The following is a 27,105-nucleotide window of genomic DNA, read 5'->3' as shown; positions in this document are numbered from 1 at the left end:
TCGTGACGTTCTTTCCTAATCCTCCTGGCTAAGGGCTCAATGTAGAGATTAAACAGCAAGGGAGATAAGGGACAGCCTTACCGTGTGTCCCTACCATTTCTTAACTGCTGGGTAAGTAGGCCATTAATTAAGATCCTTGCATAGGGGCCCCATGGTACTTGGCCGCTTTTCAACTTAGTCGAGGCCCAAGGGCAGTAGCGCAAATCTCCCTACGAGGGCAAGGTGGTTTGATCAACACATATGTGCAGCTACAACCTTACTGCGCACGAACACAAGGAGATCTATTCAACAATTTGGAGCCTGGATTGATCTGGCACATGAGCCCAAAAAAAGTGCCCGTGTTGGGTAAAGAGTCAAAGCTGCATGGGAAGCAGAGCGCCAACGTTAAAGTACCACAGAAGGTGAAGCCAGAGGGGAAATTGCCTGCAACATCTACGGAGCAAAGGACACAAACTAACAGGTACACATTACAAAGCAAATGTATAATTGTTGATGAAACCTACCTGGGGCAAAAGGAATCTTCACCAATCCTCTCCCCTCAGCTCTCAGATACATTAATAGTAGCACCTCGTAAAGACCGAACCCCCAAACAGACTGGTAAAAAAAAGCAAGACGCTAATATCACAGCTTTAATAGGGGGGGGGATCTAGACTTAAAATAACTCCTTCTCTAAGATCCTTCTTTAAGGTCAGTGGGAGTGTCAATTCGACAACCACCGTCGCAAGTGTGTCAGACCCCTTGGGTGGTACAAATACCATGAATCAAAAAATGATTGGAGAATCACAGCAAATCTCCAGTCTGCCCCTGGCTAATAGATTTCAGGTTTTGGAGGTAGATGCTCCATCCATTGAAATTCCATCCGTCAGTCAACCCACACTACCTACATCATCCATGTCATCCGAGCCCCTAGTGGCAGGAGGGGCAACTGCAATACCCTCAGGGCAGGAGAATATTGAGAAATTATTACCGACATTATCAGAAGAAGTCAAAAATAGATTCGCTATGTCAGAAGCGAATCAAGTGAGAATCTGCGATGTCTGTGAGAACCTTGAGAAGAAGCTCACAGATTTGCCTGATAGGATTCAAAATCTGGAAACCTCCTCAGAAGATATGAGAAGGGAAGCCACTGACAATCGTAAGGAGATTCAGCATTGCTAAGAAAAGGAAAAAGCCCTTCAAGAAAAAATTTAAATCTTAGAGAATAATTCAAGACTTAATAATCTTAGGCATCTGAATGTTCCGGAGGAGAAAGAGGGGGAGGACTTGAAGGGATTCTTCATAAACCTGTTTCAAGAAATAATACCAGATGCTGGGGAATTAGATTTACTTCATGATATCCAGCGAATTCATAGAGACCCCTTTAAGCGGCACCCTAATAGAGATAGACCCAGAAGAATACTAATCAACTTCAATACATAATCTATTAAGGAAAAGATACTCTCAGAAGCATTAAAAGTAGGGAAATACACTAAAGACGGATGGTCAATGGTCATTCCTTATTGGTTCGGATCTATCAAAGGAAACCCAATTGTGCCAGTGGGAACTGGGCCAGCACATACGGGAGCTTAAATCTTTAGGAGCCACTGCACAAATTAAATTTCCTGCCACATTAAAAATAATGTGGAATAATAAAATGCATCTCTTTAGAGATCCAGAGGAAGTGGAAAGTTTCATTAAGCAGATAAAAAATTAAACTTTTAAAATAGCTTGAGTCCTTATACATATATAAAGTATCTTGCTGGAGAGATGAAGGACGCTGGGCAGCTGTTATGCCCATTTTGGTTAAAGGGAGGGTTCCCTTGGGTGGGGGGGTGGGGTTACATGAGAATGGGGTAAGAATCCACTGTATATATTTTGTAACTTGCACTTGGGAATGGGAGCATTGGGGGGAAAAAATAGGTCCTCATATGCATGCAAACATTCCTTGGACATGGTTAATACAGATACCAAACCTACCTTGAGGATACTTGGTTGAAATATAAATGGGTTTAGAGTAGCAGATAGACGAAGACGAATTCTACAACTTCTTAGACAATCTAAGAGTTACATTATAATGTTGCAAGAAACCCACCTGCAACAAAAAGAATGGAAGTCAATACTTAAACAACATAAGTGGATACACCAGCTTGCATGTACCAATCAGAATTGTAATACTAAAGGGGTTGCTATCTTATTTAAGAATTCAGCTCATGCAAAAATAATAAAAATAGTTTCAGATTCTAAAGGAAGATGGGTCATTGTAACAGTGAGGATATACAGTCAGAACTACTCTACGATAACCTACTATGGCCCGAATATAGATGACTCATCATTACTACATGACCTATTTCAACAAACATTGAATGATTATCATCCCATCATTATGGCGGGGGATTTTAATACTTTGCTGGATCCCGAACTAAATAAATCCACCCCTAGACCAACAGTTAATGCTCCGAAAATGCGGGCTTTCATACAAACATTATGAAGAATTTAGGATTAATAGATCCCTGGAGGCTAAGAGCTGGTAGAAAGAAGGAGTTTACACATCAAAATAAAGAAGCATTGGCATAGCCCATAGGTCTCGCCTTTGGGAACTTATAAGTGTTTAGCCCTGCAACAGTTGCATAACTAAATACTTATAAGGTCCCAAAAGCGAGACCTATTGGCTATGCCAAGCGGCCGCGAAAGTGAAACTGATCGCGATCAAACATCAAAGCGGCCGTGGGGCCGCGAAAGTGAAAGTAATCTCGTTAAAGCGCAGCGCGCGCGCCCGCGACATGCACTGTAGCTCTGGGCTGGCCTGGTAGCACTTTTTGGAGCCCTCTCAATAAGTCTCGCCAGACCAGCGCATGCGCTGGGTCAGGCGAGACCTAAAAATATGGCCACGTTTCATGCATAGACAACTTTCTCATTGACCTAAGATTAAACAACAAGGTCAAAGCAGTCTTCCATGACCCTGCCCATTTATCAGACCATGCCGCAGTTAGTTTAGAGATACTCACAGAACAACAGCGCCCTGAATTTAGATGGACAATGCATAGATCTCTATTAGGAGAATTGGAAATACAAAAAAAACTAAAACAAGACATGCTAGATTATTTTGAATTGAACACTGGTTCTTCCACACTACATGTTATATGGGATGCCTATAAACCCTAAATCAGAGGGAAAACAACTAGCTATGCTGTACACAGGAACAAAGAAAAAGCAAAAAAATTGCAACAATAGAAATGAAAGTAAATTCTTGGCAAAAAGATCTTTATGTTGCAGGTGACCCAGCAGTAGCGAATGAGATTCAAACACAAATTGATGAGGGGAAGAAAGCTTGAGGAACATCTCGAAGGTATAGTTAAGAAAAAGTGATTCGCTAGCAAATTGGCACATTATAAGTATGGTGAGTGGTGTGGGAGGTTATTGGCATGGAAAACTAGGGAAGATCTAGTTAGAAACTCAATAAAAGAGATCATCTTGGAAGGGCAATATCTGTGCTATACTGATGATAATGATATTGGGACTGCCTTTGTTGATTTCTTTCAAAATGTATATAAGGAAGAGATCCCACTGTCAAATGAACAGCTAACTAACTGGTTACTAGGCGATCCTCTTCCAAAACTCTCATTAGATAAGGCATCGCTACTTAATAATCCCATCACATCTGAAGAGGTATCTCTAGCGATAAGAAACTTAAAAAATGGGAAAGCGCCTGGACCCGATGGGATTCCCAGCGAACTATACAAAGCCTTGGCAGAGGAAATCACTCACTCACTAACTGCATTATTTAACTCTGTATATATAAATGGGGAAAAAGTTCCAGAATCTTGGAATGCGGCCACAATAACCCTTATATTCAAACCTCACAAAGATCCTAAAAAATGTGAGTCCATGGGACATTGTTTTACCTCTGGGGCTTAATCTTTTGCTGCTGTTTTCACAACATAAGCCATGTAAATTGGCGGGTGCTTTTTGTGATGTCTTGACAAATTTGGTCCCCGTACTAACTGGCCCAAAGGACTGCAGCCCTCCTGTGTCGACCTCTGAGTGGTTACGGTTTCACCTGAGGCTGTGGTTGCATGTCTGCTTCACCTGGAGACGGTCACTTCAGGCCTACCTTTCAGCATGTTGGCGTAACTCTTAACAAGCATTGGCATAGCCAATAGGTCTTGCCATTGGAAGCTTATAAGTGTTTAGCCATGCAACACTTGATGTTGTTGCACCAAGGATATTGTGCTGGAAAGCTTAACACTTATAAGGTCCCAAAGGTGAGACCTCTTGGCCATGCCAATGCTTGTTCATGCAAGCTGTCAAGTGGCTTCACTTCCACTTGCCCATCCTTAGAATGAAGGAAAAAAGGGGGCTAAATACCTGTTGGTTTCCTTATTAATGGTGATAGGAGTACTCCCCTAATTGTTTCGATTTGTGCCACTGGAGGTTTAAAAAACCCAAGTCAAGAGACAGGCCCAGCCTATTTCAGGCTCTGATGGGCAGAGACAGACCTGCTTGTGGCCCTGTCTTGGCACAGGTGAAAACCCAAGCGCGTCCTGCACTGCGGGACCCCTGTGGTGCTTTTCAAGCGCTTCAAGAGCCCAGAGGCTGAGGCCTTTACTTGCTCATGGGAATGCTGGGGGACGAAGTCCCACCCCAGCAGAGCCTCTCCAATAGTGGAAAATGCAGGCAAAATAGATACGGACAGGAAAACTGCCTCCGATTGTGTCCCACGCTGCGGGATTCCTGTGGCGCTTTTCAAGCGCATCAACAGCCCAGCGTCTGAGGCCCCTCCTTGCTTCAGGGGAATGCTGGGAGACGAAGTCCAACCCCAGCAGTGCGTATCCAGTAGTGGAAAATCCAGGTAAAATTAATGCAGGCAGGAAAACTTCCTCCGATTGTGTCAGACCAGTACATAAATCAAAATGGAGCAGATATACTGATTTGTTGCACTGCATTGCGGTAAGAGGCAGAGCAGGATCAAATCTACTCTAATATGGCACCGCTGCTCTCCTCCCCAATGTCAGCTGATCCTTCCGTCATCGCTTCAACTGGCAACTCACTCATCTTTTCACATCATCAACATTATAAGGATTGTATTGTGAAGCCAGTGATAGAAGTGGGTGTAGTGACCAAGACAGGGCAAAGAAGAGAGAGGTCAAACCAATAGGAAGATGAGGTGAATGACTAAATGTCGAGGCTACACTATGGTGAAGCCAAAATATTGTAGTATGAATATCAGACAAGAACATTGTGGAGGTAAGTTTCTATGAATAAGCAAAGTTTGACTATACGTAACACCACATATATGTACCTTGATGGTATAGATATCTTCAAGGTGCGTAGATGTGAAGGTAAGAATAGGCATTTTATAGGTATTTCTTTTTACTGACCTTCTCAATATTCTTGTCCTCCATATTTTTGCCACATTATTTTGACCACATAATATTTTTGGCTTCACTATTCTGTCAGGCAACCCAAGATGAGCCGTTGCAGCACAAAAGGTTGCAGCCTTGCAATATCCCGCCCCACGAAGGAGATAGAGAGATGGTAGTCCAAGAGTATAACACATGGGCTAGGAAAATCCCTCCCCCTTTTCTAATCTAAACTCTATCATCTCCAAGATGACCTGAAATTTCAAATCTTGAGAGTAAAACAGATGGAGAAAGACAGAGAGAGCCTGTCTCATGGACAGACATAATTGTAGTTTACAAACAGCAGCATGAGTATTCCTATGTCCTGCCTCTTTTGCGAGACTGTATGTGATTGAGTGATAACTGCTCAATCTAGAAAACAGAGGTAAATACGACTGACTTCCAATCGTCTCTAGGTTTTCCTTTCCTTTGACAGACTTTATCTTCATGGTCATGCATTTGCGGCACTTGTCCGGCTCCAAACCTTGCGTGCTCTGGTGAGATCCCTTATTCGAGCACCACACACCCAGCGTTATCCTTTCTGCGGCATGACGGGTTGTGGGGCTGATTCATTTCATCCCCTTACTGTCTGCGTAGGGTCCAAATCCCTGTGTCTTTCTTCCAGTGGAAAATTGGAAGTTGGACCTGATGTTGTCCTACGTAAACCACGCCTCTCCATCACTGACTTTCAGTCTCCCACCAATGAGATACTTCTTGTGCTATGGGTAGCGTCTTCCTCCATGTGCCTCTTTCACTCACTTCTCCCCTTGGCTGTGCACCTCTTCCTCACAAATGGAGGCATTCCCAGTCACAGTCAAAGTTTGCTTCACGTGTTTGATTCACAGAGCAGACCATTTGCAGCCAGCAAACTTATAGTCCAGGATGGGAATGGTTTGTCCCGAGGATAGTCAGTGATGGGACAGACACTGGAACACGCGCACATTCCTCAAGAGACTGGAGGGTGCTGGACTCATTTTCATCCTTTTAAATGTGATCACTGATGTTACTTTAACATTGTACTAAATTCATTGAGCCTGATCATATTTAGTATAAAATCAGTGATGATCATAAACATTCGAATCGGATCCCAGGCCGCAGGCCTGGGCTGGTTCCCAATAGTCGTCGTGTTCTCGAAAATATATGGGTTAAAAAGTTTCAAAAGTGATCATAACACTTTCCTTCAAGGGAGTGCACATCCCAGAGTGGTCTCCACAGCAGAACTTTACTTCAGCTCCTATGAGCAGTGCAGTGAGGGTACCAAACCCTGGATGTCCTGGAGTAAACATGCTGCATAGGTGGGGCAGGGGTACAGTCAGGGTACAATTAAAGCAGTGTGACGATGAAGTTGGGATCTAGAAGTCTTCTTAAAGTAAAAATGCCGCATAGGTGGGGCAGGGGTACAGTCGGGGTACAATCCCTGCAGGGTGATAATGGAGTTGGGACCTAGAAGACATCCCAGAGTAAAAATGCTGCATAGGTGGGGCAGGGGTGCAGTCGGGGTACAATGCCCGCAGGGTGATGATGGAGTTGGGACCTATAAGACATCCCAGAGTAAAAATGCCGCATAGGTGGGGCAGGGGTACAGTCGGGGTACAATACCTGCAGTGTGATGATGGAGTTGGGACCTAGAAGTCTTCTTAAAGTAAAAATGCCGCTTTGGTGTGGCAGGGGTACAGTGAGGCGGGTTGCCTGTACTAGAGGCACGGAGGCTATGCTCAAAAGCACAATTGCAGGTGTGTGACACAGTCTTCTTACCTAAGTGTATGTCTATGGAAACATTTGATTACACCGAGTGGTTGCTCGCAGACAAACATCCTTCACCATTTATCATTGCATAAGGCGCGCGCGTCCTTGCATACATTTCACCGTCTTTGACGGTCTTCAGGGGAGCTCGGCTTCTCTGCAGTTACTGTTTTATACCCACGGAGCGGTTAGTGACCGCCACTCAGTAGGAATGTCTCGTCCCCTCTTCCGCAAACCATTAGGCTACCCATCCTGCCGAAAAGGATTGAAGAGGTTGTGGGTTACAATTAGACAAACACAGGTCCCCGTTTAGCCTCTGTCCCTCAATAACAGTCTGACTCCACTTACACTCGATTCATGGCACCCACAGATCGGTCCCTTGCCCTGCCTATTTCTGACCATAAGAGGTCCTCGCATTTTAGATTTGAGCACAGTGAAGCACAAGGTTGAAAACTGGAGTTTCTATTAGCATTTAGAAGATGTTCAGTGCTAAACTAAACATCTATCTAGAGAGTTCGAGGATGGCTCAGTGAGTTGAAAACTCGCCGCGGACTAGTGTGGTGATCTAAAAGTCACAATTCTGAAACCCAGCAAGGCAAAGTCACCCTTCCATGTTTCCAGGGGCCGTGAGCGGAGTATTGTGAATTGGGTACTAGACTATCTGTTACTTGCAGCCATTAGAAGTGGCATCGGTATGACGTACTATATCAAAAACAAAGTATGATCTGGGGTCGTGATGCCCACTGGGGAGCCTTGATCTCAAAAACAGGTCTCTACTAACCAGGAAGGATTAGGTCAATGAACCCCACAACTTTAGGAACATGTACTCCAGAAATGTTATCCCCTCTTTCCCCTCACTTAACTCCACCATTTTCCTGCCCTTCGAGGAATTGATCATTACACGAAAGACTTACAAAACGACTGAATATATGCCTTTGTGGATTACAATAGTTTGAAAATGCTGGCTAGTGTTTGTTGGCTAACCTGGGGGCCTTACCAATACCCACATTTGGAATTTCACATACATCCTCATGTTAATACAAGTCCGAAATTAAAAATAAATAGATTTTACAAAATCAAATAGCCCTTTACTTCCCATAGAGACGGAGCGGAGGTGATGCGTGTTGTGATCTCCGGAGAGAATGAATCCCCTTTAACCCCTCATCAGGACCACTTCAAACTTTTGCCCTGTTCACATCTGACTTTCCCTCCCAAGTGATGGCCCAGTGCCTCTGGTGTGCTCGCTCTCAACTGACGTCCCTTCATGAGTGATGACCCAGTGCCTCTGGTGTCCTCACTCTCGACTGACTTCCTTTCGTGAGTGATTGGCCAGTGTCTGTGGTGTCCTCGCTCTCAACTGACGTCCCTTCATGAGTGATGGCCCAGTGCCTCTGGTGTCCTCACTCTCGACTGACTTCCTTTCGTGAGTGATTGGCCAGTGTCTCTGGTGTCCTCGCTCTCAACTGACGTCCCTTCATGAGTGATGACCCAGTGCCTCTGGTGTCCTCACTCTCGACTGACTTCCTTTCGTGAGTGATTGGCCAGTGTCTCTGGTGTCCTCGCTCTCAACTGACGTCCCTTCATGAGTGATGACCCAGTGTCTCTGGTGTCCTCACTCTCGACTGACGTCCTTTCGTGAGTGATGACCCAGTGTCTCTGGTGTCCACTAGGGTGACCAACCGTCCGTAAATTTCACGGACAGTCCGTAATTTTGGCCGTCTGTCCGTTGTCCGTGAAGGATTCTTTAAGGGACGCCATTTGTCCGTAATTTTAACCGGGCACCATTCGCACCACCCTAAACCCTAAAGCCGGCACAGCTTCCACCCACCTCCCTTCTTGACTCCGATGCTGTTGAGGTCGGGTGTAACAGGCTCCGATGCAGTACCAAAGCTCAGATACCCAGCAGCATTGGAGAGGCACAGCGGGATGGCCACCCTCACACCTTCCGCCCTTGATGAGCTGTTAAGAGGTGTTTGAAGGTGACAGAGGGAGGGGCTGCAGCTTCAGGCACAGGGGCATCTATTCAGATGCAAACAGCCCTGAATGCGGCATGTCTCTGCAATTTAGAGGGGTCTCACACATTCCCTTTCTGCCCAGGGCCCCAAAATCATAGAACCGGCCCGATTACACGGAGGCAGCACGTGGTTCTCTTCACAGAGCTTAATTACTTTCACTAAATTGTAAGCAAACCTCGGTTCTTCAAACATGCAGTCTATAATGTAATAAAATAAAGAAATGGCACAATCGCACCCACACTGATTAAAAAAAAAGTATGGAGGACAATCGGTTAAATCAGTTCTCTTGGAGTATCTCATTTAAGTATTGTACATCACAGTGGGGGATGGCAAAACTAACATTTTAGAAAGAGAGCCTGTCGTCTCGTTGTCTTGTCCAGGAGGGGGTGAGGAGCCCTACCCCACCCTGGAAGAGACCAAGATGATACTAGAATACTGCATGCTCACCCCTATGCCCACCGTGATGGATCCTGTTCCCCCTCCTGTGATGGATCCTCGCCCCCCCCACCAAGTGATGGCTCCTCTCCCCCCTGTGGTGCATCCTGTCTCCGCCCTGGGTGGCTTCTGTCCCAGTCCTGGAATGGCTCCTGCAGCGAGGGTGAAGTTCTTGATGGGCCTCTTCTCAAAAAGGCTCAGCTCAAAATTAATATGAAAAGGTGGGCGAGTGAGTAAGTGAAGGGATGGGTGGATGGCTGGATGAATTCGGGAAAGGGTGAATGGCTGAATGAAAGTTTGAATAGATGGATAATGAGAGAGGATGAGTGGATTGATGAGTGACTGGAAGGATGGATGAGAGAAAAGATAAATAGCTGGGTGGAAGTGTAGCTGGATGGGTAAAAGGTTGGATGAATGAGTGGAAGGGTGGATGAATGAGTGAAAGGATGGATGAGTGAAAGGATGGATGAGTGAAAGGATGGATGATGAGTGAGTGGGTGGATGATGAGTGAGTGGGTGGATGGATGAGTGAAATGATGGCTGGATTGATGAATTGATAAGTGCAAGGGTGAATGGATGGACGGATGAGTGAAAGGGTGGATGTAAGGATGGATGAGTGAGTGAAAGGGAGGGTATATGGACAAAAGGATGAATAGATGAGTGAAGGAGTGAAAGGATAGCTGGATGAGAGAAAGGATGGATGAGTGATAGGGTCAATGGATAAATTCATGAGTAGATGGATGGGTGGATGGATGGAAGGAAGGATGGCTAAGTGAAAGGGTCGATGGAGAGATAAAGGGAGGGTGGATGGATGACTGAAAGGGTGGAAGGATGAGTGACTGGGTGGATGGATGAGTAAGTTAAAGGATGGCTGGATGGGTGAAAGGGTAAATGGCTGGATGGATGAGTGAATGGCCGGATGGGTAGAATAGTGGATGGATAAGTGTACAGATGGATAGGGTGAAAGGGTGGATGGATGGATGAGTGAAAGGATGGATGAAGGGATGGATGAGTGAAATGATAGATAGAAGGATACATGATGAATAGGTTTCCAAATGGTTGAATATGTTTGGATATGGCTGGGCTTACTTATATACTATTGCGCGACCTCCTCTGATGTGTCTGTAAAACGTACCTATTGTCCTGAAGGTTTGTCCTGAATTTTGACCTCCTGTCCTGAATTTGTGTCCTGAATTTTGACCCTTTGTCCTGAATTTTTACACTCACCGTCCTGAATTTGCACCAATGCCAGTTGGTCACCCTAGTGTCCACACTCTCGACTGACCTCACTTCCGGAGTGAGGACCGAGCGTCTCTGGTGTCCACGTGATATCATACTGTGCAGACACCAGTTCTCGCCTTTCTGTGACATTGCTGAAACCGAGCCGTCTGCATCCGTCTGCTGAGTGCATTCCCGCTCCATGTTCAATGGGCCGGCAGCCATGTTCTGGCCTTGCCCAGAGGGCAGCAGCGCGCAGGGTGGTTTAGCGACATTTTCCTCAGAAGATCAATTTGCTAATGGAAAGTCAAGTCAGGGAAGAAACGCAAAGACTGAGAGTCAGATAAGAAACACAACGCGGGAGTTGGATGGGACCTCGGATCGAGCCTGCCGGGCAACTCCTGCCTTCAGGGCCCTTTCTACCATTAAGCAAGACTAGGCGGCCGCCCAGGGCGGCAAAAGGGGGAATTGTTTTTTATTTTGAAGGCAGCAGCACCTGTATATGAGTGCAAGCGCACCTGCTTGTACATACTGTGCAGCGCACCCTAGTATAGTGGTGTGTGGAGCAGGCCGGCGGTACCAGTGTGTGGGTCCCTAGGGCCGTCAATCTTGTAGCGCGGGAAAGCGCTACCAATGACGGACCTGGGCATTATTTTTGGCTGGTCCCCGAGCGGTGCTTTAGGCAGCAGCCAGTGATGGTGACTACGCCTCACACATCGCACTACCCTCTCTCTCGGCGCGCGGGGGACGGACTGTGTGTGTCGGCTGCTCGGGTGCCCTAGGAAATAAAATAACCGTGTCAGGTAATTGGTTTATAATTCACATATTTTATTTGTTTTTAAGCAGTGCAAACAGGTGGTTAATAGCACGCCACACATACAAAAATATATGGTGCCCAGAGGCTTATTTTTTCCATCACGTCAATCTGAAATTCGTTTTTTTCACCCCAAAATACAGTTACGGTCTTATTATGGTCTGGAAATAGTGAAAAAAAAGACGAATAGCCATAATTTATTTTCTAACCTGCAATAAAAACAAGTTCACCTTGTGCTCTGCCTCTTGCGCTTTAGCTTTTGGGGTTGTTTGTCACGATTTATGTGGCGAGACTTCTCATTGGCGGCTGGATATGAAGTGTGTGATGCTTGACCTGCGTGAATAAAATCATATAGCGAGACTCTCCAATTCACCTAGTTCTAGAGTCAGTTTGGCAGCTGTATATGATTTACAACTCAAATGTACCCAGGCAACTATTGTACCGCGCTGTGATGTTCTACGGCTACATTTGCACTCTACGCCCAGTTACAAAACATACATCGCTAATTAAATTGTGCCTCGGGGCTTAGGTAATAGGTCAATATTACTCAGCACAAATGCAATTCTTTTTAACTTGGAAAGATAAAAGGCTGAGTGGACTGTGCAAATATTCAATTTATGACCAGTTTACACTGCAGATCTTTACAGCAAGTGGTTAACCTACTCAGCTGTTTTGCCATGTGCTCTTTGATTGTTGGTGTTATTTATACTCAGGGCCACTTGAAATTAAGCCACAGGGGGAACCAAATTATGCAGAGAGTTGGCTAAATTATGCGTATAAAAAAGGCAAATTATGCGGCATAACGGGGCACATTTTGTGATCTAATGCATTCATTCTTCTTGCCTGGATGACAGGGAGAGAGAGTGATGGTAGTAAAAGGGAGGGGGCGGCATTTTTCAATTCTCGCCTATGGCGGCAAATCACCTAGAAACGGTCCTGCCTGCCGTAATATCACAGTAATCATTAAGTCTTCATCAACCCTTTACAATCAATGAGTCCTGACATTGCCTCTCCCAGAAATTACAGGTCTGGGGCTAGCAGCCCCTCTCCGCTGAGATCCTGGAGTAGGCAATTACAAGGAGCACTCCCTTCAGCGCGCTGTGAACGTCAGGGTTGGAGCCGCGCAGCCACAGTGCCACATCCAACGCATTCCAATGATTTATTAGAACATCGATGTTTAAGTCCTCATCCACAGCATTATGTTGTCACTGGGTTGGATGTCAGAATATGAAGTACAAAAAATATATACCTTCAAAAACATACTGACTACCAAGATACTGTAAAGTTAGGATTTACTTCTTAACTCCACACCTACATACCATGAAGGTATATATAATGTTTAGGTACATCTATTTGGACTTGTGTAGTAAACCTATACCTACTCAAATGTGCTTACTTTACCTTCACATTATTTTGCTTTTTGATATTCTTGTCACAGTTATTTTTTGTTCAATATTTAAATCTCGAAATTCTTGTGGAAATCTTGTTATTGCCATTTGGCACCTATAAACTAGACCAGTGGAAATAATCTCTTAATGACACATTCTTGAGTGATAGATGAGAGATCTTCGATCAATGGAAATGGAAATATTCATTAATGATCACCATCAGGTGATGTCCGTTGTCAAGAGGACCAAAGAAGTCCACTGCAATTCTTTTCCATGCATGCATTGGCAACGCTGACATCTTTAACAGGTGTTGATTGGTTTTCTATGACAGGCAGTTGTAAAGATGAAAGACCTTCAATTCTCTTTCTACTCTATCGTTGAGATGTGGAAACCAGCCTCAGCCTCAGAGAGCTCAATTTCACAATGTCCTTCATGAGCCACTTTAATTATCTGTTGCCGCAGGCTCTCCAGAATGACAATTCTCGGCCCCAGGTAATCTTTGACATTCTCAAACGTTTGATATTCACTGACACTGGTAAGAGGTCAGGGGTGCTGGTACCAAGACTTATGTGTAATAATATCTTTCAGTTTCAGCATTTCATTATCTTGGCTTGTGGCAGTGACAATTTGTTCCAACAAAATGGCAGCTGCAATGCTTGATTTCACTATGAAATGTATGTAAGCTTCAGCTGTATTAGAATTGGTGCCAGGGCATTGTAGAGGCACTCGTATGAAGTAGTCGGCAGAGTTCTGATCTTTCCATGGATGATGCACGATGGTGTAGTTGTATTCTTGCAATAACAAGCCCCTTTTTTCAAAGCAAGGAGTCATTTTTTCTTTTGGATTTCCAAAGATAGTCAACAATGCTTGATGATTGGTCACAAGCGTGAAGGGCTTCCTATACAAGAATACGTGGAAATGCTCACAAGCCCACACCACTGCTAAGCTTTCTTTCTCAGGTTGTGAATAAGGATGTTCAGTTTGGGACAAACTTCGACTTGCATATGCCACAATACATCTTCAAACATTTGGGTGTCTGCTGTGCTAGTATGGCGCCCAACGCGCCAGGGTGAGCGTCAACAACTACCTCAGTATGAAGCTTTGGATCAAAAGATTGGATTTCACTAGCATTCTTGATAGCTTGCTTGATTTTCTAGAAGCTTTGCTCGCAATCATGTGACCAAAGAAAATAAATATTATTTTTCATCAAGTCTCCTAATGGTGCACTAACAATGGAAAAGTCTCATATGTATTCAGAGCAATAGCTGGCCATGTCAAGGAATGAATGTAACTCGGAAACATCTTGTGGTGGACAGGGAGTTGACAGCACTTGCACTTTAGCAGCATTGGGTGTCATATGTCTTATGGAACTCCCATTTCTCGGTATTCAAAGTTAAACTGGCATCAGTCAGCAACTGACACTCTTGCATGAAAGCTTTGTCATGCTCCTGTGTAGCTCCAAAAACCAAAACGTCATCACTGTAATTGAAAGCATTCATGACAGGGTGTATGATACGTCAAATGACATCTTGGAATAGCTCTGCAGCTGATCACACACCAAAACTTAGGGCCCCATTAGTATGGCGGGCGGACGTTGTCCGCCCGCCATACCCTTGGGAATCGGGACCACCCGCTGAGGGTGTGGCGGTCCCCCACTCCCGATTAGTATGCGCCCGCCACACTGGTCGGCGCATGGCGTATTTGCAACATTGCGGCGGGCGGTGCAGAGAGCACCGCCCGCCGCAATGCCACAAAGGCAGCCTGTGCCTTTCAATGCACAACATGACAGGCACCGCGCAGTGCCTGCCACGTTGTACATTGAAATGCAGGGGGGTACCATAGGTACCCCCATGTGCCCCCCCAGAATCCCTGGGGGCCCGCTACGGACACCAATGTCAAAAACCGCCTGCCTTTCCGTGGCGGCAACCATATAAACTGCTTTTCCGCCCGGTAGGCAATCGGGCGGATTGCCTACCGGCTGCCTTCCCAGGCTTCCCGTCCGCCGGGGTCCCCCCGCCATGGTAATGTGGCGGGGGAAATTTGCAGCAGGCGGAGGTTTTTAGCGGGAGGTGGCGATCTGGCCGCTATACTAATGACCCCCTTAGTCTCTTATAACGGAACAGACCAACATGTGTAGTAAAGGTTGCCGTTGCAATGTACTTGCATTTCTCCTCGGGTTCCAACTGATGATATCCTTTACTCAGATCCAGGCGAGAGAATACCTTTGCACCATTCAATTGTGTTATCATGTTGGCAATGCGCAGATCTGGATGTCGTTCTCTTTCAATTGCCATGTTTGCTCGACGCTGATCCACACAGATGGATACAGCTCCTTCACTGTCCTTTTTGGGTACTACCACTATGGGAGAAACCCATGGAGCTGGACCTCGGGAATGCTCAATGGTATCATGTTTGAGTAAAGATTCAAGTTCTTTTTCAACAACTTCCTGTAAGTTAAAGGCAATTAGTCTGTGTTGTTGAGCAATAAGATGGATGTCCCCATTAACGTATAATTGAACTTTCATAGTCTTGAGTTTTCTCAACCCATGAAACCACGAAGGGAATTGACTTACTATTTTGTGGTGAGCATTCATGTTACAGTTCATAGATATCAGTGCCATATCAGCGGCTCTGCTGAAGTTGAGTAAACAGGTGCTTTACATCATATCTTGAAGTACATGAATGGGTGCTTATACTTTTGTTATGCTTCATTGTTGCCCCAAATGAACCTTGCCTTTCTAGTGGCATCGATGCAGCCCACGTATACACTTAATTTTCCACTGGAGACAGGTCATTATATTTCTCCTCAGGCATAATATTTATTGACATTCCACTATCGATAATGAAAGCTACTGAACAACCATTGACTTTTAGTGTGATCTTCAGACAATGTTTGAATAACTTTGGTGCTTTGTCATGTCGGTTTCTCTTGGATCAGTGTTTTTCTTCACTGGCGGGCAGTCCAACATGTGCATGTTTCTCTGAGACAAACATCGACATGGCACGCCCATCTTCTTCACTTTCACTTGATATTGATGTGGAAGAACTATTTAACACAGATTTAGATCTCGATCAACTCTGTTTGGTGTTGATTCGCCTCAGCTGATGTGGTCACTTGACCTAATGGGCGTACGTCAAATGTCGCTTCTGGAAAGCTTGGGCAGACATTTTGTCTTCCAACTGTGACACACTTACTTTTTCTTTCACCTTGCACACCATCACCATCACCAAATGGTTCTCCTTTCTGCAGCCTTTGCAAATCTGCCCAAGGGCGGGGCATTTACCTTTGTGTGGATTTGAAACTCCACACCTGAAGCACATCATCTTTTTCTGTGGAGAATTTACTCTGTGTCCCTCGCCCTTGTGCTTTGGCTTATTTCCCACATTCATGATTGACTCGTTCTGGGCACCTCCGGCCTCCATGTCAGTAGCTTATCGATCAGCATGCTTTTCAGTTCTGGCAGCTATGAGAACACTCTCCAGACTAAGAGTTTCTCTCAGCATTCGTTGGCTGAATGAATTTGACAATCATCCATCAATCACTCAGAAGCATTTAGGTTCCTCATTATTTAATTCAATGAACTTATAGTGTTTGATGAGGGTATCCAGTCTCTCAACTAATTCATCGATGGTCTCACCAGCTTTCTGACATTCTTGACAGAAGATGTACCTTTTGTGATCTACATTTGGCATTGGATAGAACTTGGGATTCAAGGCTGCTTTGATATGACTGTATGCAATTATGTCAGTTTGCAACATTTTCTTTATGATTCGATTCAAATACTCTGTATTTCAGTAGTATGCCATAAAAGAGCTACAAAAAAGAAATACAATACAGCCATTAAAACCATCCTCAGCATGTTAAAAGATAATAAGCATAGATCCACTTGCTGACAATTTCAGTATATTATATGCATGACCATTTCATTAGCACATAAGGGGGAATAAAAATACTAGTGGGAATGTGATTGAGACCTTTGCTGTGCTCACTGCTGCTACTGCGGACAAAGTAATTCCTGACTACCTGCCAAGGGGAGGAGGGCTGCAAAGGACGTTGCGCTGCCCTGTTGGGATCTGCCCTGCCAAATCTGCCGCATAACCGGCGCGTGGCGCTCCAACGCCCAGGGTGTGGACTCCAGCTCCCAGGGTGCACCAGGCAACCCACAGCTGCCGCGAGTGAGGGGGAGGTGTGGCCATTGCGCTTAAAGTGCTGCCTCTCCACCCGCGGCACGGGACAAAGCCCGGACCAAGCCCAGACCAAGGGTGGGCCCATCTGAGGCCGTCCGAGACCGGCAGAGAATGGACTGGACCACCCCCCTAACAAACGCTAGTTGCAGTACATACCTGTAGTGCTATCCATTGTTGTGCTCACTATTGAACTCGACTTAACATGGACAGGTGGAGAGTGGGCCCTGGGGTCATGGGTACATTGGATGCATTTCTCCTGAGGGCGGAATCTGCCTTGATACATGAAATACAGCTTACTGAACGCAGATTATCGTTAGAGCCACTGCAACCTTTGGTCAGTCTTGTGTCTTCGACCCCCCCAGATAGCATTGTCGGTAATAGTGCAGCCCTATCGAGCAGCTCTACAATTCCACCCATTTTGCTCCCAATGAATCCTGAAACTGCCCATACGGGCAAGGTATCATCAGCCCCAGTCCCCTGCATTCCCACGGTAAATACAAGAAGCCATAGAACGAGACAGCCTCAATGTGGGTTCCACCCTCTAAAAAAAGGAAATTGCGGGCTCCCCCCAAGCACACAAAATTGGCATCCAAACCCAGTGCACGGGAGGTGGGCAAAAATGGAAGTGTAGATAGCACCAATGACAGCACATCCCCCAACAATATAAATACGACCCCTAACACACCCGTTGTGGCAGATTTAACCACCTGTATGCCTGAGGATGGTCTCCTCACCCAGATTGGTAATAAACTTGCAGCCATGATCAACCCATTACTAGATAAATTGACCCAGATAGAGGGTAGGCTGACACAAATAGAGCAGACTTTATTCAGTGTCAAGATAACCAACACCCATACTAAGGAGGGACAGGGAGAAGGATTGGTCGCTCAGAATGAGTATCGAACATGCACCAGGGACTGTGCTGACACTCCGCTTCGCCCCGCTCCAGTCACAGCGCCAACTAGGTCTAACCAACTCCCGAACAACACCAAAAGCGGTACTAATTCTCTTTGCCCGTCACTCGTAGGGGATGGGCGTACCAGAGCGTCTCTGAGTAGGAGTACCAGCTCCATCCCACACAACCACAACACGCTGCACCTGCCTCCGGATGCAACACCATACACAGTGGTTCTGGCTAACGTTCCAGCTATCCAGCCTGTGGCACAGGAACACTGGTCTTCACTGAGGAAAAGGGCACTACATTTCTTGACAGCCAGGACTGGCATCAAGCATGAGCTATTTTCCAATTTCAAGATGGTTCGTAGGGTACCATGGATTGGTAGTACACCTAAATCTCTACCAGGGGATTGCGTGGTGTTAAGTTTTGGGTCCCCAGGGTTGGTCCAACACATTCTGGATAGGGCTGGCAATTTACAAATCAAGGAGAGGGATATCAACATCTTCCCCTTGGGCTTTTTTTACCAACCGATCACAAACCAAAGGACCACAAATGCGGGGTTGTTGCGATTAGCCCATGGAACACCAAGCTATTCAATCCCTACATATAACCACTATGGGGTGTTGAACTCTTTGGAAGATATAGACTGTCTTGGTCTTGGCACCGATCCACTATCTCAAGGCACAAATAATCGCATGGGTGTCCCGAAGGATGGGATTGTATCCTACTATCATTCCACCAGAACTTCAAACATAAGTGGGAACAACAGTTGTATAGAGGTAGGGTGTGAGGAGATTAATTCAGGCAGGTTGGGAAATGCAGAAGAAGGGGTGACCCCGAGAAGGGTAGCAGAAGAGGACCGCCCAGCCTTCCTGCGCTGTACTGAGCCTAAAGTAGGGGCTATCGAGTTTAATGATGGAATCAACCAAGGGGCAATGGACCATACTGTTAACTTTAACTCCCCGGATGTATCGAAAATGTCACTACCAGGCCACGGCCAACCCAATTTTTTATTGGCAAGTTGGAATATTGCTGGTCTTTCCACCAAAACCCACTCCTCAGAATGGTCAACATTTATTGATAAATATGACGTCTGGGCTTTTCAAGAAACCTGGGCGCTTGACCAAATCTGTCACCCAGGATTCTTAAATTTGTTTAAACCGACACAGAAGGGACAAAGGGGTAGACCAAAAGGGGATCTAGCCATTTAGATTAAACAGAACGTGGGATACATAGTAGAGGAAATTAAGACCGATAGTGAGGACCTTTTAGCCATAAGACTGCGGATGGGCAAGGTTTTGAACTTACTGCTCATTAATGCATTTGTGAGAGGGACACCTGGAGGCAAAGAATCAAGTACAGTCACGACACTGGATGGGGTTTTGGATAGGCATAGGGGACGTAGTAGCATGATTATCGTCGGGGATTTTAATTGCACTTTCGAGCCCCTTGACTGTGAAGATGGCAATCTGAGCAGCGAGGAGGATACACAATGGGATATTCCGCTGCTTGATCTACCACCCATTAAAAAGTGGACTGAACTGGCTCTCCAGCTGAAAGGGCTTTGCTTAGAAGGGCAGCGAATGGGAGATCACAATCTGATAGGCACCTTTAATAATGGCACAAGAAGCAGTAGGATTGATTATATTCTCCTTAGCTTGGAATTATGGTCGTATTTACAGGATATGGAAGTTCAGGATCGGCTTGAAAGTGACCACAACCCATTAGTATTGATTATGCAGGTACCAGGCCTACCCAATCATGAATCTCAGGAAATAGTAAAAGCTGTAGCAGAAGTGGAGTCCACCAAAGATTGCAGGAGAGTCAAATGGGTTAGTGTCGCAGCCAATGAAGGACATCTAAGACAGATGGAGGCATTGGTTGAGTGTTCCCTAGCGACTATCCAAATTTGTGACACTCAAGAGGACATCAACTCAATTATTCTGCAGGTCCACAATGACTTGTTCTCCAAACTCAAACCCTTTTTTGTAAAGAAGCTAAAGAAACCGGCAAAAGAAGTTAAGTCCAAAGGCAGCCCCTTGGTATAACAAATTATGTAGAGAGGCATTCATGAGATTAGCAAGAGCTATTAGATCAAGGAATAAGGAAGAGATTAGAGAGGCAAGGGCTGGATATAAACACATTTTTATCATGATCGAAACAGGAATGGGATGACCAACATTGGCAAAATCTGCTTAGCGCTAGCCAAGACAAAAACATGGCTAATTTCTGGTACCTTGTTAAATGGGGTAATGGTATATTGAAACCACTTCCCATCAATCACGTTGCACCGGAAGTGTGGATCTCCCATTTTGAGGCTCAGTTTGCTGTTAGTAGTGATTATATAGCCCAATTTCCAAAACCTAATCCTACCATTACCTTGCACTTCTCCATACAAGAGGTTGAAAAAGCCCTCAAACTAATCCCGAAAGGTAGGGTACCTGGACTGGACTGCATTCCAGCGGACCTGTTTATGTACAATAGAGAAAAGTGAGTGAGTTACATACAGACCCTAGCTAATGCTATAGCAAGTGGAGCCCCCATCCCAGAGACGTGGTCTGGAGCTGAGATCATCCCGATCTATAAGAAAGGGGATTGATCGCAACCTGGCAATTATAGGCCTATAAGCCTTATTTTATTGTATTCAAAAGATCTTTGCCAGGTTGGTATTAAGCAGAATCCAGACATGGATGGATGAAACAGGCATTTTATCATCCATGCAGGCTGGGTTTTGGCCACATACAGGCACTATCGACCAGGTTATCAGGTTTGTGATCATCTACTGGAGGGTGGTGATCTTAGGGGGCGGGTCGCTATTTGCAGCCTTCATTGATTTAAAATCGGCATTCGATTTGGTGCCCCGAGATAAAATGTGGAGCACCTTTTATGATACGGGGATGCCGCCTTCATTGTTGGCTGTTTTAATCACCCTGCACAATTCAAACTTCGCTCAGTTGCGCTGGGGTGCGAATGGGGAAGTCACAAACACGTTTCCCATTGCCAAGGGGTACGTCAGGGGTGTGTTCTTGCCCCAACCCTGTTTTCCCTTTTTATTAACAGGGTCGTGGAATACTATTCGAACTACCCAACCGATGCTCCATCTTTAGCTGGTCAGAAAATACCATTGTTAATGTTTGCGGACGACACCTTAATACTATCAAAAACCCAGAGAGGGCTGCAGCTAGCCCTCACTAGTTTTGATGAGTTTTGCCGCAACCATGGCCTCGAGGTCAATGTGGAGAAAACAAAGTTCATGGTTCTCCACAACAGAAAGGCCATTAAAGGGAGGTTTTTTATGAACAATGTACAGCTAGAGCAAACTGATGCTTTTACATATTTAGGAGTAACTCTTGAAAGTAAATTAAAATGGAAACCCCAGATTAACAATTTGACTCTCAAACATGCTCAACTGGCAGGTGCCCTTGTGAAGGAGCAGAGACAGTCCCATACAAAACCAGTGGCTCCTGTACTGAAGATTTATAATTCTAAAATTAGTACCTCAGTACTTTATGGGGCAGAACTTTGGGGTTTTCAGATTTAACTCCTCTGATTGTAGCCCAGAAGAAGTGTGTGAGAACTTTGCTTTCCCTTCCTCCATCGAACCCCCAATTGCCCCTTTATCTTGATTTGGGCTGTAACCAGCTAGAGGATATCGCTCGTTTTAGACCTGTGGCTTTATGGAGAAGTCTATGGGCTACTCCTGAATTGTCTCTGTATGCCCGGGGACTGTTAGAAATCAGGCAGGCTGACACCTCATGTAAGATTTCATGGCTGACAACGATTAAAACCATTCTGAATGACATGGGGATGAATGGTATATGGGAAAAACCTGAAGGTAACCCTCTCCCATCAAAGAAAGAGTTTAAGACAGCCTACGAGTCCAACTCTGACGAGGGATTTCCTTGAGAGGAAACATGAGTACCGTTATGAACCGTATTGGGATTATATTACGGTGCTCGACAGGAAACTGTACCATCAATACAGGGTGGGCTCACTCCCAATAAAGACTTTTACCTGCAAATGGCACCCCCTGAATGACGATAAATGTAACACATGTCTGTCGCAGCGGGAAACCATAGCACACGTTCTCTTTGTCTGCCCAGCCTACAAAGCCCCTCGATACAGATGGCTCAAACCAATCTGTCTAAACCTTGGTACCAGGGAAGGTACTGAGGCACTAAGGATTTTAAGGAGAGATACAAGCGAGCCCATAATAATTGCCCTAGCGAAATTCTTAGGTTGGATGTGGGCCATCCGTAGCAAAATTGCCAAGGCTCGGAATGTAGCCAACATATAAAGGGATAATTCCCTTAAAATCAAGTTACTGTAGCTACATTTAAATACATGTTAGTTTTTAAGACGATCTTAATAATGTTTCTATGTAATTGATTTTACAAATTTTTTACCTTCTGAATGGGAAATATGAATGCACAGCAGGATGGATCCATTTATGGTTTTATGTGAAATTTGTATATCGGTTTTATTAATTTTAAAATATTTGTATGATTGGGCTGTTACAATTATTAGTTTGTAATGGAATTTAAGGGCCCATAACATGAGTTTATTGATGTATGTTGTCTTTAATAATTTGATAATCGAAATAAAGACTAAATAAACAAAACAATTAAAATGTACTTTATAGGGTGAACAGTGTACCTTTTTACTTAACAATTATCTACTTTCTGCTTTTTGCTTTTTATTAGCCAAGCACGAAGCAGATATCTAGACACTGCAAAGACTAGATAAAAAGTTGTATCAACTTGGAGGATCCTATATGCTTCCTTGTACTTTCTAACACCCAGCTTCCTACAAATTGGTGTCATCCATTTTGCACACAGTTCTTTGTACAGTGGACAAAAAAATAACAAGTGTGGAATGTCCTTGTTCTTGTAGCCCCAGAGTCTATACCCCTGGGTGGAGTTACTTAGGGAGGTTGACCAATTAGAAGTAAAACAATTTAGAGGCAAGTTTCCATGATGAAACTGAATGTACAATTTGTTTGCAATATTAGTTTCGATATAATCAAAGAAGGATTCATAGTTATGATTATCTTAAAAACTGGGTTGTTAAAGTGCCATGTGCCCCCATTAAAAGAAGATTTTGCTTATGGGTGCAATATTTTTTTTTTTTGTTCCTTAGCTGTGACGAGGGTATAGCAGCCCACTGGGTCACTCCACAGATTATCCAGACCCATCCCCATTAAAGAATCCATGGTAAAGCAGTAGCATTTGGATGTTTAAGAATTTTAAGCAGCCCATTTCAATAGGGCAATAGCTTGGGGTGGCCCAAATGCTTTTACAAAAGATTAGGGGACAGAGTTCGATCTTTCAATAATTCATCTAAGCTCCAGATAACGCGTCAAAGGTACTAAAGAGGTACTGGCCGGTAAACATAGGATTTGCCTAAAAAATTTGTTTCCAGGAGTTTACTGTCCTTGTGTCCCCAGATCTCTGCACCATATAGTGCAACCACCAGTGCCTGGTGCAAGTATAATTGAGCTACCGGTGCTACGAATTCACAAAAATACTTTTTTAACAGCTTCAGCAGCATTGCTGCTCTAGTTTTAATTGTCTTTTTGTGACGTGTGATGACCAATCTAGATTCTCATCTAGAGTAATCCCCAAATACTCATAGAGGCAGACCTGTTCTAGAGGGGCACCATCTAGGGTTGGTTTGGCACACGAGGATGAACGGAGATTGAAAACCATGTATTTTGTTTTGCTGATGTTCATTTCAAATCCCCTCATCTCACAGAATCTGCTAAAGCCTTCAAGTATTTTCTGTAGCAGCATGTGTGTTTTTGACAGCAAAAGGGTATCGTCTGCAAACAAGAGGGCCAGGTCCCTCTGGCCGGCAAGACAAGGAGCATCATTATCACAGCTATTCAAAAAAACTACCGGGCCATTTAAAACAACGTAAATAGGGTGGAGGCCAAAACGCAGCCCTGCCTTACGCCGTGCTTCACCTAATTCGCCACATCTATTTTGCGCATAATTATTCTGGTGTAGTCTCTCGATTATCTTGCACAAGTAAATTGGGATACCCAATTAGGCAAGACTTTTCCACAGCAAACATCTGGGAACAAGATCAAATGTGGCTCTTAAGTCCACAAAGACTGCATACAACCTCCCCGTTTCAAAATTAACGGTCTTCCAGTAGATCAACTGCAGTCTGAAGACTAGATCCACCATAGATGTATTCGGTCAGAAGCCAGCTTGAAGAGGACAAAGAATATTGTTCTCTTCCAGTCAATGCTGCAATCTGCCCAATATGACCTTGCTAAAAAGTTTTTTCACTGTATTAATTAAGCTAATTGGTCTGTAATTGGGTGAGTCCAAGGGACAACCCTTCTTGTACATGGGGAGGGTCTCAGCGCCGGCCCACGCCTTTGGTATACTAGCACCCTTTAGAATAGCGTTAAAAATAATAGTAAAATATGGTGCCCACACCTCTATTTCTGTCAAAAACACATCCCCTGGTATTTTATCGATACTGGGTGCATTATTAGACGCTATCTTTCTAATACGATCTTCTATCTCCTTACAGGTAATCTGCGGAAAGCCTTTATCATCCCTCTCATTGCCGCTAGCCAGTGGTGTATCAGGAAGTTCGCAATAGGCTTTTGTTGGTATAACTTAGTAACGTGGGCTATCCAAGCCTCTGCTACTACACTATTGTCAATTTTGGAACTTCCTTCCCTATTTCCAGAGGCAATTAGGTTCCAAAAGAAATTTCGATTATTTCCCTTAGTTTCAGCTAACAGGAAGTCCCAATTTGGGCGGTCCCAGTCCCGTTGGGCCATTGCTAGAGCTAGCTTGTATTCAATTCTTTTCTCCCAGACAACATCCCTCTTACAGCTCCTAATGGCAGTAATCAGAGCGCTTTTAGCCTGGCTACAATTTTTATTGAACCAGGATGGTACACTACTCCTTGGCCCATGGTTCGTAGCTTCCTCGTAAAAATCCTCCTCTAGGCTAGAGAAGAGAGAGTTTCTTCTACCTTCTTTGCTGCTAGCTCATCATTAGTTCCAGGAGCTGGCTTTTTCTGTTTAGGGGTGAGAACACTTATACAATAAGTACAGCAGGTCGGGAGAAAGTGTATACAAAGACAACATGTGAACAAAATACCAACAATCACAGCTAGAAAGATAAGGATCTTCCAACCCCAGGGCGTGAACATACCCCAAAACCACCCAGAGAGAGTCCCAGTACCATTTTCTTGGTGTATGTCAGATGGGAGTGTAGGCAATTTCTGTATGGCAGCATACACATTGGGGGCATTGGCAGGTATATACAAACAACAGCTACAGCCAATAACGCGACGGGTCCCTCCATGATCAGCAAGGATAATGTCAAACACCATCCGATATTGTAAAGTGATGAGCCTCGTAGCCTGGAGCTCAGCAGTAATATTGGTCAGTATCCCTGCTGTTGTATTAATAACCCCTTCCACAACTCTTGTGAGCCGATGAAAATTAAGGCTATTGGACATGGGGCCTCAAAAAGGTATGATACCCTTCATGGTGTCCTCAAGCTGTTGTAAGGTGGTATCTATCTGATCTATATCTTTCGTGTCAAGGACAGTTCTGACTTGGGGCAAGTATACACTCCTACACCGCAGCTGATGATCTTTATGGTAACTGGATGGAGCTATATACACAGGGGGAAGGGGAGAAGAGAGATAACACCTGCCTGACCATCCCCTCGGGAGCCAGACAGAAGCTTGAGATCCACAAACAAAATAGACATTAGGGGGTGGTATTAAGGGCGGACTATCGGACGTTCTCCTTCTGCATGTGGAATTGCATCTGCTCTCCCCCACCTTTATCCTGCCGGTCCCCTGGACACAGAAACTAGCTGTTGTGTTGACCACTGACACTGGTATCGGCTGGATCTCTGTAACATTACAAACCTAGAAAGATTGGAAGTGCTCAGACGTGTTAAGCCCTTAGAAATCAGCTGTTTCCATTCAAAACCAGGTCTCATTTTTTACTCTTTTGTACGCGTTCATACAGGACCTTGAAAACAATTTACCAAATGTCTCTTGTCCTGTTGGTCCTACGGGGGGAACCCTGTGATGGAACTGTGCATTCGCTACCATAGTGCGAGAATCAACAGGTGTCCTATCCGGAGTAGAGATTTGGGGATGGGGCGCATCATACTTAGCAATTCAAACCAACCCTCACAACTACTGATGTATGACAGTGGCATGGACAACAAATTATAACCTTTGAGTCACTGAGGGAAGCAATTCACAAACCCAACAATTAGTGGCATCAGAAAACCTCATGAGCCTGATGCAACACTTGTATAAATACATTATCTGTATAAGACTTGCGGTGCTCTCCTTTGTGAGGGGCCAAAGTGAAAAACAATGTGTTCAGGGGAAATGGGTGTTGTACCAACCAAAGAATGCACAGGATACTTCTCCTCCAGAAACCAAGATATTCCCAATACAATTATTAGTGCAATCGCAACTATTGATGCAAAAACAATTTTAATTTTTTTGGACCAGCCCTGTTGCGCTAGTCGCGGTGATGCAAATGGCCGTTCCGCCTCCTCAATGGGCCGACCAAACGAATACATTATGAAACAAGGAAAAAGGAATGCAACAAAACTGATGGCAAGGGCAGGTGTTCCCAGTGTCCGTCGGAGCCTCAGTGGTAGACTCCTATTGTTCACCAACGTTTGCGCTCTTGAGCACTGGCGGTGGAGCTGCTCAGCCCTAGCTCTCGATGAATCCCACGTCATCCAGGATAATGTACGCCCCCTCCAAGAGAGCATGTTTGATCTATCCTGTCCAATGACAGAACAAATGCAAAAACAACAGTTGATGGACAGAATGCAGAACAATGTCACACATTCACCCCAGTACAGAGATCTGGGCCTAAATCCATCGTTTTTTTGCTCACCATGCCGTTCCAGTTTGAACCCAGCCATATGCAAATCAAATCAGTCTTGACCCTGTGCCTCATGGGAACAGTCCAGCCCGAACTGCCAAGCCAGGTCCTCCCTGGACTGGAAACAAG

The 27,105-nt window shown here is 44.9% G+C and overlaps 1 long non-coding RNA gene across 1 annotated transcript in view; it reads right to left on the bottom strand.

The window, feature by feature from the left end:
• Positions 1 to 1,954: 1,954 nt before the first annotated feature.
• Positions 1,955 to 27,105, bottom strand: part of LOC146775849 (uncharacterized) — a 344,841-nt gene continuing 319,690 nt past the window's right edge. The window contains exon 3 of the long non-coding RNA XR_014972086.1: positions 1,955 to 2,071. This is a non-coding gene — a long non-coding RNA (uncharacterized LOC146775849). The remainder of the gene's footprint in view (positions 2,072 to 27,105) is intronic.

The sequence above is a fragment of the Triturus cristatus genome, chromosome 12 (assembly GCF_964204655.1).
Source record: "Triturus cristatus chromosome 12, aTriCri1.1, whole genome shotgun sequence".
Lineage (NCBI taxonomy): Eukaryota > Metazoa > Chordata > Amphibia > Caudata > Salamandridae > Triturus > Triturus cristatus.
Note: the sequence above shows the minus strand (reverse complement) of the source record. Positions and strands in the feature narration are given on the sequence as shown.